Source organism: Peromyscus eremicus, chromosome 2 (genome assembly GCF_949786415.1).
Source record: "Peromyscus eremicus chromosome 2, PerEre_H2_v1, whole genome shotgun sequence".
NCBI lineage: Eukaryota > Metazoa > Chordata > Mammalia > Rodentia > Cricetidae > Peromyscus > Peromyscus eremicus.
This window is the reverse complement of record NC_081417.1, coordinates 77,461,499-77,474,626: the sequence shown is the minus strand read 5'-3', so window position 1 is coordinate 77,474,626 and position 13,128 is coordinate 77,461,499. Positions and strand designations below refer to the sequence as shown.

General features: G+C 41.9%; 1 pseudogene; it reads left to right on the top strand.

Annotated features, from left to right (window-relative positions):
• Positions 1-506: 506 nt before the first annotated feature.
• LOC131904717 (large ribosomal subunit protein uL23-like) lies at positions 507-967 on the top strand (annotated as a pseudogene).
• Positions 968-13,128: the final 12,161 nt, after the last annotated feature.

Genomic DNA, 13,128 nt, shown 5'->3' with positions numbered 1-13,128 from the left:
AGTCATTAAAAAAAAGAATAGCTTAAAAAAAAAAGTCTAAACAGAGTGTGAAAGAAAAAAAAGCCACATAAGATGATAAATACACAGGAAGCCTGGATCCTATATAGTATTGTGTTGATTTTGAATTTTTTGGATGTTGTTGAGCAAATGACAGCTGCTGACAGACATAGGATTGTAAACAGAACTGCAAAATTGAACCAACCTAGATACTTTAGGGATATCTTAACTTTAAAGAAGTAAAAAAAAAAAATGTATTTTTCAATGGAAATAAAAATGCTTTGGAGTTTTGTTCCCACAGGAAATGAGAGGCTGTGGATTCCTTCAATGTTAATATGGATCAGGTTTGATCAGGCAAGACCTCATGAATGTTGACAGGTGGTATCTATCAACAAAGATTACTGCTGGTCTTCCAGGACTTGGCTGTTTTCTGAAATTTTCTCTCTGGTATCCTAAAGCTGCTTCACCCACAGACAGCAGGAAGCAGTCTAAAGAAAATGATGTCCAAGATGGCGCCAAAAGTGAAGAAGGAAGCTCCCTCCCCTCCCAAAGCTGAAGCCAAAGCGAAGGCCTTGAAAGCCAAGAAGGCAGTGCTGAAAGGCATCCATAGCCACAAAAAGAAGAAGATCCGCAGGTCACCCACGTTCCAGTAGCCCAAGACCCTGCGGCTCCAGAGGCAGCCCAAATATCCTCTAAAGAGCATGCCCAGGAGAAACAAGCTTGACCACTATGCCATCATCAAACTCATGAGTCAGCCATGAAGAAGATAGAAGACAACAACACACTTGTGTTCATTGTGGATGTCAAGGCCAACAAGCACCAGATCATACAAGCTGTGAAGAAACTCTATGACATTGATGTGGCCAAAGTCAACACTCTCATAAGGCCTGATGGAGAGAAGAAGGCATATGTTCAGTTGGCTCCTGACTATGATGCTCTGGATGTTGCCAACAAAATTGGGATCATCTAAATCGAGTCCAGCTGGCTAATTCTAAATATACTTTTTCACCATAAAAAAAAGAAAAGAAAAGAAAATGATGTCCATATTCCCAAGAGTTGGAGGGTGGGGATGGTCTTTGGTTATTTGGTGGGCTATGGATGTTTGTTATCATTTAGGGGAATATAGAATATTGATACAAATTTAAAGTTCTTTTGTTACACTGTATATAAGTTTCTACTCTCATTTAAAGAACTTTTGTATATTGATACAAATGTAAGGTTATTTTTGTTACAACATTATATATATATATATGTTTTTGCTCTTGTTTAAGGTATTGTACCTATGCAGTTCATTTAAAAATGTAAAATAAAGTACTACTTTTTGAAAGCTATTATTACAAATTATATAGGATAATCAAGAAACATAGGTTAGTAGTCATTTATAACAATCAAATTTATAGATGCGTTAGGTATGTTTTTTAGGTTAAATAGGTATATTTTAGATAGATGATCTTCAAATACTTCAAAGACCTATAGAATATGGCATTTAAAATGAAAACTTAAAGTTTTTCATGACAATGAGACACATCTGCTCCTGGCAGCACCAATTTACTTCAGAGATAATGGGCATTTAAGAAACTCCTTATGGAGTTTGCTTTTCATTGTGGCAAGATTAGCCACTGGGCAAAGAAACTGCTCTTGCCTTTGACTGCTGACAATGTTCTGTGCATACTGGACATGCAGGACACACAGGAAAAAGACTGTTGAACTTTACCAAAACAAGGCAGAATAGTCCTTCAAAATTCCTGCTTCACAGAGAGTCTGTCAGATATCCTGAAGGACACAGAGAAAAGCAACTGATGAACTTTGACAAAACAAGGCAGGACAATTGTTCAAATTTCCTGTTTCACTGAGAAGTCTTCCTGATACTCTAAGCCTGTAGGCTGAAGATGAATGTCCCAAGGTTGCAGATGGAACTTTGGGTGACTGTCCAGGCAGTCAGATGTCTCTGTCATTGCTAGAGTTTTGGAAGTTGTTTGCAATGCAATTTTTGTTTACTCAAATAATATTATCCTTCTGAGTCTTTGATGGAGTTGAAGACTAGATAGTTACAGTTGCAATTTTCCTTAGATAGAGAATAAATGAGATATAAAACTTTAGATTCATTAAGATAGGATAGATAACAGAGTATTTTTTTTATTTGCCAGACACAAATGAACTGGAATTCACTACATTGTGAGTGTAATCTTTACTTGGTAATTGTTCTTATTGTGTACAGTCTTATTATGTTAAAGTTAAAAGCTTTTATTTATTTTTTTGTTTAGACAAAAGGGAGAAATGTTGTAGAATATTATTTTAAGGTGTGTTACTTTTGTTTATGCTCTGGAACATTTGTTTAATGATACAAAGATGTGTTTGATTAAATAAAATTCACCTGCAGTCAGAAGGCTGAGTCAGCAACTAGCTGATAGGAAGTGGTGGGGAGGAGCCAGGTGGAGAAGGGCTTTTAAGGAGGGGCGAGGAGAAGCAGGAAGGTTTTTTGGAGAAGGTGAGCAAGGAGAGGAGGTGAGGAAGGAGAGGAGGTGGGCAAGGAGAGGAGGTGAGGAAGGAGAGGAAGTGAGGAAGGAGAGGAGGTGAGGAAGAAGAGGAGGTGAGCAAGAAGAAGTGAGCAAGGAGAGGAGGTGAGGAAGGAGAGGAGGTGAGGAAGGAGAGGAAGTGAGGAAGGAGAGGAGGTGAGGAAGAAGAGGAGGTGAGGAAGGAGAGGAGGTGAGGAAGGAGAGGAAGTGAGGAAGGAGAGGAGGTGAGGAAGAAGAGGAGGTGAGGAAGGAGAGGAGGTGAGGAAGGAGAGGAGGTGAGCAAGAAGAAGTGAGCAAGGAGAGGTGAGCTGCTTGCTCACCACTTGCTGTTCAGCCTCTCTGAAGAACAGAATTCCACCTTAATCTTTGAAGCTTTAGAGGAACAGAGATTAAGTTAAGTTCCTTCACATCTTTGAAAGAGTTGGAGCATGAGTGAACAGAACTCCCTCCGGCCGTGGCTTTTGTGGCCAAACTACTGCAGGTAACACCAGAGTTGCAGATGCTGACTCGGACAGCCGTGGCTTAAAAGCAGCAACAATTTTTTTAAAAAAAGGAGAACAATCTACACTAAATGAATAAAGCTTAGTTGTACGTTCTTAATGTTATGAATATTCACAGAAACTATGTAACTATTATGAACATTTATGAGTAAAATTTTAAAGACAATTCAAAACATGAATCTGGAAAACACAATATAAATTGTCAAAACTGGACCAGACTTGAATATATTCTCAGTCTCCTACAGATGGAAAAGATTAAAGTGAATAAAGACCAGAGCCTTCATCTAATGTATAAAATAAAGATGATTTATAAGACAGAAGAATTTATATCCTGCAACCAAAAATGCTTATTTTCTTCCCGAAATCTAATGGCATGTCATATCATATGCCATGTGCTAGGTCATGAGACATTTCAATGAGTCTAGAAGATGTGCATGCCTGCTCCTTAACCTTCATGAAATACTCTTGAAAATGGATTAGATGTAAGTTACAAAACACACAGAACTTCAGAGTTAGAATGACAAGATAACAATAAAACAAACTAACACTTAATAATTTTTGGACCAAAAAGAAGAAGTAAAACTCTGATTATAGATTGTTTAGAAAGTAATAATGATGTCACAGAGAAGACACAGCTAATGTCACCTCCTGTGCACAGCTGCATCTGGAAAGCCCACTTTAAGAAAAGCAGTAGGAGGCAGCCGAAGAGATGGCTCAGCGGTTAAGAGCTCCTATTGCTCTTGCAGAGGACCTGATTGGGTTTCCAGCACCCACAGTGGGTAGCTCACTACTGCCTGTAACTCCAGCTCTAGGTGATCCAATGCCCTCTTCTGCCCACTGAGAGCACTGCATTCACAAACCCACACATAGACACATGACTACAACTTTAAAAATCTAGCTTTTAAAAATGCAGTTGGACTGGTGCAGTTCACAGAATGCTTGTCCAGCATGCTAGAAGCCCTGGGTTGATCCCCAGAACCATATAAATCAGATATGGTGACGTACACCTGTAAGCCTGGCACTGGGAAAGGAAGGGAGGTGGAGGCAGGAGGACCAGAGGTTCAAGGTTATCCTCAGTTACACTGTGAGTTCAAGGCCAACCTGGGATACATGGCACCCTGTCTCAAAAACAAAAACAACAACAACAACAACACACACACACACACACACACACACACACACTATAATAAATAAAAATAAAAGAAGTAATTTCAAGTCAAGAAACTACGGAATAAAGTGTTCAGAGAAAAGGCATAAATTAATGTATTTAAGAAGTACCCTGGTGTTAGCGTTCTAAAAACTGTAACAAAATAATCAGCTTTTCACAAATGTAACCAAGAGGGGAAACAGTAAAACAATACATGATATAAAACTGATATTAAATAATGTCATAGATAATATAGAAGAGAGGCAATGATTAGCAAATGCTATAAACATATCCATGTTAATGAATGTTCACTTGCATTGGTTTAAATTAAGGATAGCATCCTTAAGAGAATGTAAATTGCTGTAACTTTTTGAAGAAGTACAGAACTTTAAACGGAAAGATAGCCTTGGAAGAGTGATCGGGAAAATAAAACTGTTTTTCAAAAGAGAAAGAATCTGAGTTCTCAGTAAAATGGAGTAGGCACTTTCCACTGCTCCCTTTCCACAGAACACGACTAGAAGATGCACACAGAGTGCACACTGCTGTCAGAGGACAATGAAGGGTTAACAGCGGCAGGTTGTTTGGGTGGGAGACACCAGAATTCACGGAGTTTTCAAGCAACAGTGAGTTTACCACGTCTACTCCCCCAGGACTGCTGGCACTAATCCAGCATAGCTCGAAACCCCCAAACAGACGCTGGTATAGAGAGGCCTTCAGAAAAAGTGTCAGAGCGACAAAAATCCAGACATTTGCCGCGTTTCCTTCCTTCTTTGTGTGTTCACTTGCCTATTCTCTTACCTTCTACCCCCAGCCAACCCCTTCAAAGCAATGGGCAAGGATGAGGCTGAAATGCAGAGTGAGCCTGCGAACTGGAGGAAGACTGTTGAGTTCCTGAACCTTTGGTATGGATGCGGGCACGTTCATAGACATGTACAGGACAGCAGGGCATCTCAGGCCCCAAATTCTGAGCAGACGACTAACAGGAAATGTCAGGAAATAAAAAGTGGAATCAGCAAGATGGCCCAGTGGGTAGAGACGCTTGCTGTCCAATCTGACAACCTGAGTTTGATCCCTGGGACCCAGATGGTGGAAGGAAAGATTCAATGCCCAGAAGTTTTCCTCTGACCTCCACAAATACACATACATGTATACATACACAAAATATGAAATTCTGTTTTTAAGAAAAATGAAAAATAGTCCAGAAGGTCTTAGAAATAAAGAGCTTGGAGACTCCCATCTTTTTCCTGAACTGCTTGCAAGGATCTGCTCTTAATCACTTGTTGTATTCTCAGAATTCCACCCAGGTCTCCAGCTGACCACAGGTGAAACCCCCCAAACATTGCAGACTGATTTGACATTGTAATTGCTCCTGTGACCAACACCCACAGAAGGCGGGATGGGTATTGTGATCTGAAGTTCCCAAGACTACCTACCAACTAAAATAAGAGCATCAATCTCCTTCTATGTCCTTTAACCAAGACTTCTAGGCCCATCAACACAATATTCAAAATATCCAAGACGCAACTGAAAGCTACTCATCTTTCAAAAAACAAACAAAACACCCCCAGAACATGAACAAGTTAGAATAGCCCCAGATGCCATCGGAATTGCATCACGGAGTTTAATGCAGGTCTTATGTAAACCCCCAGTGTGCATTCATAAATGCTTCTTAAAATAAAAGGAAAAACAGGTTTTATCTGAGAAATAGAAAAGATGAAAATATAAGCAAAAGTTTTTAAGCTGCAAAAATACAGTAAGTTAAAAAAAAACAAGTGGGTAAAACAGATTTTGTGAGGTTTTTGTTTTGTTTATTGTTTTGTGTAGTATATATATTTTTTGGTTTTTTTCAAGACAGGGTTTCTCAGTGTAGCCTTGGCTGTCCTGGAACTCAATATGTAGACCAGGCTGACCTCGAACTTACAGAGATCTGCCTACCTCTGCCTCCCAAGTGCTGGGATTAAAGGCCTATGCCACCATGCCTGGCTTGTGTAGTATATTTTTTGAGACAGAGTCTTGCTGTGTAGTCTAATTTGACCTCAAATTTGCTATTTAGCCCAAAGTAGTTTCAAACTCACAATCTTCCTGCCTCAACCTCCCCAATGCTAGGAGATAAGTATATAGCATAACATCCAGCTAAATAGTAGATTTACAGTAATACAGAAAAAGGAAGTCTGTCGATCTAGAGCTGTACATCCAGCAAAGGAATGGGAATGAAATACATTTTCAAGTGAGAAGAAACTAAGATTTGTTTTTGTCAAATCCTTGAACTTTAGGTACAAAGAATAATCTCCAGCATCATTGCTTATTTAGGAAATGTAACTTCAGCCCCATGAAAAGTAGAGAGGCTTGCAGGTACAGCAACTGCCTTGCAAGCCTGAGGACTGGATTTTGGATCCCCCAAAGCCATTCAAAAGTCAGGCTGGCATGCCAGACCTGTACTCCCAGCACGAAGGAAGCAGAAACAGGGAATCCTTGGGGGGACAAGGTGGCCAGTTAGGCTAACCAGAATTGGTGAGCTCTGGGCTCAGTGAGAGATCCTGAGCCATTAAATAAAGGGGAGAGCAATCAAGGAAGATATTTGATGTCAACATCAGACTTACACACACACACACACACACACACACACACACACACACAAGATAAAAGTCAATTGTTTAAAAAAAAACTACAATGAGATACCATTGCAAGTCCATGTGAATGGTGATCGATGTGTGCACATACATGCATACATGAATTTACCCTCCAAGCCAAACAACCACCATCTTCGGGAATTCAGCTAGACACACTTGCTAAGGATCATCACGTATGGGCTTGACGACTGTTGACATCCCCTCATGAGAGGGAAGGAGAGTCACAGCACCCTCACTAGTGTACCCAGCCACTCTATAGCACCTTTTGTATGCAACTCTGCTCTAATTGCACATGGCCTTGGGGAAGGGCTGGAGTCTGTAGGCTGGGAAAGACTGGAGGAGGGAGCTCCGTCTTTGCAGCTATGGGAAAACCATCATCCCTTCTGAGTAAAGAGTTTCTGTGTGGCTTTTTGGGGAGGGGATTGCCCACATTTCAGTAGGCAACCCTTCATTTATGCTCTGTAAGAGAGCCCAATAAAGTCATTGGTTTCCTAAAGTGAACTTTGGTGGAATCATGCCTCGGTTTGTCATTTGGGACCTTTGGAAGAGGGGTAAATGTTGCTTACACCTCCCCCTGGGAGGGAATTTTAGCAACATGTCTATCTATGCATATGCACACAAACACGTGATTACTAGATTGGATGTAGGGCAAGCAGGAACTCACATGTGTCTATCACGATTAAGAACTGGTGTGTGAGCCACTCTGGAAAATGTTCTGGCAGTTTCTTATGATTAAATCATACTTTCGTCATATGATCTAGCAATTTCATCCCTAGGCATTTACCCTACCGAAATGAAAATTTAAATTCACTCACAAAATGAAGGAATCTCAAAGTTATTATGCTAAGTGAAAAAGAAGTGTCAGCCTCTAAAAATTGTGTACTATTCCATTCCAATTATATGTCATTCTCAAAAACACAAAACAGACCAGCAGTTAGGGGTGAGGCAAGGGTGTCACAGAAAGGAAGCTTTTGTAATGATGGAGCTGTACCATTACGGCAGTTGTGGTTCCATGAGACTGAATATGTATTTAGAACTCATGAAAATCCACTTGTGCAAAAGGCAATTCTATTGGACCATAATTTTGAAAATGAAGTGTGTAAAGTAACCCTAGCTGGAGTGCTGTCATGGGAAAGTATGGTGGTGGCGTAGTTTGTCCCTAGGGAATTAGCCGTCCCTACCTGGCCCTTGTACATTTCACACATCAGTGAAGGAAAGAAGATAAACATCAAAAGGATGTGCCTTTCCCAAACCACCCTTAACTTACTTTAGTGGACACTCTTTAGTGTCATAGTTAAGATCACAAACTGTATTTGGCTCAGTCCTTGACCTCGGATGTGATATCTAGAAATGTACACTCCTTTTTTTAATAGGTTAAAAGTGATGAAACATGGCTATACATCTATGGCTGCCTGTAAGTATTCATAAAGGCAGGGCCTGTAAGAGAATCTAGAGAGGTCTTCAATCTATAATATTCTAAGAGAGAGGTTGTCTCACACCTTATCTTTGGGAAATCCAAGGAGACAGGTAAGATTTGGGACATATTTTTCTGTGGTTTGTTTCTGAGGAGGTAAATGAAAAGGTTGTTGTGAACCTAAAGCCGGTTCAAAGCGTTAGACAAAAGATTCTGAAGGCAGTCAGCATTCGCCAGTCCCAGACACAAGCTTTGTGACATTTAGCTTAGAATAACTTCTGTTGTTTGGAAATTTCTCCTGGGGCTCAGATCTCCCGGATGTAAGAATACCTGGTTTCCTGATGATGGCGTTTAGAAACCAACTTACTTTTCACCTAAAAAGAGAAGCAGATACATAGTCCCAGGGGCACTGGCAGACATCAGCCACCCATTTGCAAGGTCAGGGGATGATGGGGCGTATCTTCTGGAAGGTGATCTTGGTACCATTTTTCTTTAAAACAGTGTACTTGATTTCAATTACATGTATTTTTCCATAAAAAGGAACCAATTAACACTAGTTACAGACTACAAAAAGGGCGGTGGAGTGGTCGCAATACCTGGCACTCCACCCCAGTGAGCCAGTACAGTGAGGGCAGGGCCAGGTGAGCGTTCTCAGAAGTGAGGTGGCTGGTGTGGCTGTGTGGAGAAGATTACATGCTGGTCAGATGCGAAGTCTCTTGATCACTTTCTGAGGGGTTGTCAAGGCTCAGTTTAATCCAGCGGATATCGGAGGGTTTGTTATCTGGGTTAGTGCAGAGTAGTTACAAATGCAGGGGGTGACAAAGAATGGCACAGCGATGTCAACCCTTCCCTGACAGCTCACAGAGCTGGCAAGAAACGGCACATGCCAAGATGCAGCTCACGGGTGTGACCCAGTGTTTAGGAGACTGAAGCAGGGGGGGTTGCTGTGAGTTCCAAGACAGCCTGGGATGTACAGTGAATTCCAGGCAAGCCTGAACTGCTGAGTGAGATTTTGTTTCAAAAATCAAAAACAGGAGCAACACCTTGCCACTTACATGTACTGAAATGACATGCAAGAATCCATTTATGTCCTCAAATGTGTGCGTTGTGTTACATAGCTCTATTTCTTCCCATTTTAAGCAGAGAGCACTATATAATATAAAAAAGAGATAAATGTTATTTGCATTTATAAACATATTCAGTTAGTAAAATGAAATACAGTCATAGGCATTCTCAAATGTTTTGTCTGCAATAAATATCATCATCAGATTATCAACATTAATTTACAGGTTTTTTTTTTGCTATTTCATTGTTCCCAGTGTCTCAATACCAGGGTCTTTCTACTGTAAACCTCATCCCTAGGTACTTCTACCTACAAGAAACATAGAGTAGCAAACTTTCCTAAGCTCTGTATGAGGGGATGCCTGTTAAACTGTTATAAGATACAGTCACAAGGGGGCATCTTCCTCCATCTCCACTGCCTGCTGCTGCCAGTCACCAGCAAGCTTGCGGATTTTGAAGCAAACAGAACATAATTTCCAGCAGGAACGGGGACTGAATTTTGTCCTGCCTCTGCTCCCGTTTAGACTTGATTCTTGTCCCAGGAAGGTCTTGGCCAGAACCAGCTCAGCCTCTGCTGTCTCCAGCCCTACTTAACCTTCCCTAGACACGCATGCATCTTTGCTTTAAACAGTGGCAGATGGATGGCAAAGGCGTTGTCCTTGCCTCCGGAACTGGTCCCAGCAGGTGCATAGGGTTTGAGGTTCCGTTTTGTTTGCTGATTTGGGATCAGGATATGTGAGAGACTAGCATGCACCTTTAGTCTCCTGCCCACTAACACGACTGATTTTGCTTCCTAGAATATTAATTTCACTAGCTGAAGGCACAGCGGTTTCCCTCAATTCAGCTCCATATGCCAAGTCCTGTGGGTTCTTCTCCTGCTCAGTGTTAGTATTTTATCACTTCCTGTGCCTATCACTGTACTGTAGTATAGGTCAGCATTTCCCTCTGCCTTGGCACTACACATGCCATTGAGATGGATGGTTCTTCATGATGAGGGCTGTCCAGAACACTCAAGTAATCGATTAGCAGCAACCCAGTCTTTATACACTAGATGCCAGTAGTGCACCTGCTCCAAAACACACACACACACACACACACACACACACACACACACTCACATGCACGCATGCACACACGCACACATGCACAAGCTACATCACACTACATGTCTCCAGATTCCTCCCAGTGTTTTCAGGGTGGGATGCGATAGCAGACCACCCCTTGTTCTGAACCACTGCTTTAGAGGAGGGTGGCTGCATTCACTGTTTTTGTCATCTCTGCCCGATGCTTGATGGAAACAGCCTAAGAGGGTTTAGTCTGTGGTGACTCAGCTCCATGTACTGAACATAGCATCCCAGAGGTGGGGGCCAATGGAGTATAAGGCTGTTCACTTCTTAGGATAAGAAGCAGAGAGGGTCAGAATTGGTCCCTCCAAACACACTCTCCATGGCCTTCTTCCTCTACAGTGCATGTTCTACCCAGAAAACTGGAGCCAAGTGTGAAAGAGTCAACAGATGAACATACCTGCTGTCCTTTTCTTAAAAAGAGTATTGCTGGAAGTTGCACATGAAACCAACTCAGAACCCAGTTGTGCTGACATACTCGACTGCAAGAGGTGCCAGAAGATGCAGATGTCTTTACTCTGCATGTCTCTGCGCTCAGCTGAAATTCGGGGACTCCGCTGCTTTTAAAGAGGAAGGTCTAGATGTGTAGGATTACACTGATGATTAGCTACTGTCAGTGTGTGGGCTAAGTGGGGGGGGTGCTTCTGTGGCCTGTCTCTGTCCCCAGTGTTTTCCTTGTTGGGTTACAAGCAATCCCATTCTGCTCATTTTTTTAGGTGATGGTAGTGGTAGGTTTTGCTAAACCAGAACTCATAGGCAAGAATCTTTCTCGTCTCATCAGAAAGTGAAAAAAGAGACTAAATGTAGCATGTAAAGAGAAGCAGATGGGGGGGGGCAGAAGAGAGGTGGGGGAGGAGGGACTAGGAGGAGAGGAGGGAAGGGAAACTGTGATGTGTGGTCGGGATGTAAAATAACTAACTAAATATTTTAAAAGGAGAAGCAGAAGAGGTTCTGAGTGTGTGTGTGTGTGTGTGTGTGTGTGTGTGTGTGTGTGTGTGTGTGTAGGCCAGAGTCTGATATCAGATGTCTTCCTCAATCACTCACCATCTTATTCAGTAAGATAGGGTCTCTACTGAACCTTGCACTCACCAATTCAGCTGGACTGGCTGGCCAAGGAGTTCCAGAGACCTGCCTGCCTGTCTCTGATTGCAACAGCAATCACTGTGCTCCACTTTTTACATGGATCCTGTGATTCTGAACTCAATGTCTCCTGCTTGCCTGCCAGGGACATTACAGGCAGAGCCATTTCCCCAGCCCCATTGCCTCTCTCACACCGCCGACATGCTTTTTTTGTGAGACAGGATCTTATTATGATTTGGAATTCTCAACCCTCCTGCCTCAGCCTCTCAGATGCTGAGATTATATTCAGGCAGGCTCCACTGTGCCTTCATTTTCCAAGGCTTTCTGAGCCTGGCTTCACCACCCCAGGCCTTTCTCCAGCTTATTTACTTGAGCCAGTAAATCCTGTTTAAACAAGGAGGAGCTGGATGTTCATTGGTTGCAACTAGAAGGTCTTAAAGCACTGTCTACTGGGGTTTGTTAGGGGGTAAGGGACACACAAGATAGTGTATACAGCGGTTGCCATGGGCCCAGAATGCTAGCTCTTAATGATGTGTTTTAAATAACACGGGGTAGATGAAATTTGGAAAAACTCCCTTTTTGAAAGAGTTCCAAGTTAAATGAGATCTTATTCTTTCTCAGAAGATCCAGATCTTTCTTCTCCCTGCTCCTTGTCCCTTTCGCAAACACACAATTCCAGAATAATTTTCAAATCTACATTCTTCTGATGTAGTCTGACCTGGAGGACTAGAATAGAGTCCTACTCACTTTCAGTTCTCAGGATTTTGCAAGCTGCTACGTTCTTGATGATCAGTAAGTGCTGCTGGAAATGGGACTCGGACAGCATTCGTGAACAAAGGTAGTGATACGAATGGCCAGCATTTGTTGAGTACATGTTGTGTTCTGAACACATTCCTAAGAGTTCTGCTATTTTACGATTTAGTCCTTAATATGTTATTATTACTCCATTTTCCAAATGAGTGAACCGATACAATCAATAAATAGTACAGCCAAGGACTTCAAGTCAGGGAAATTGATCCAAGAGCCCTAACGTTTCTGCCTACATGCTCTGACACCCCTCATGTTGAAGGTAGTTCATACCGTAGAGTTGGAGTTAAGCCACTCACTGTTAGAGATCAGGGAACTCTGGAGTCACTTGATTTCATTGCAAAATAAAAGTAGACACTGGACCAAAGCCCAGAGGTGGTGGAGGTTTATATAACCACAAAGGGTTGCTGATTTCTAGCTGGAATCTTTTAACCAAGGGCCCTACCTTTCATGTAATAAGTATGAGCCTTAAGCATACACATCTTTGAGGTCTTACTTGGAAAAGTCACCCTGAGTAGCAGCTGGTATTCCAAAGGGTATGTATGCCAGGCAGTTCTCCTCTGCTGAGTCAGATCAAAATGGAGGCCCTACTCACAGTTCAGAATCTACCTCCCAAGCTCTTCTGTTTAACCAAGGTCAGTTGTAATGACATGTATGTATGTGCACACACATAAACATATGTAACCACGTGTATACATCTCATGTGTGACTGTCGAGTTGATGGTGATTGTGACAACTCTTTTACTTGTTACAAGTTCCTAGACAAAGTCATGTCAGTTTTTCTCTGCTCATACTCTTGGGACCTATCAGACATCAGAAGCTACTACATGAAGGAAAGAATGAACGAATGC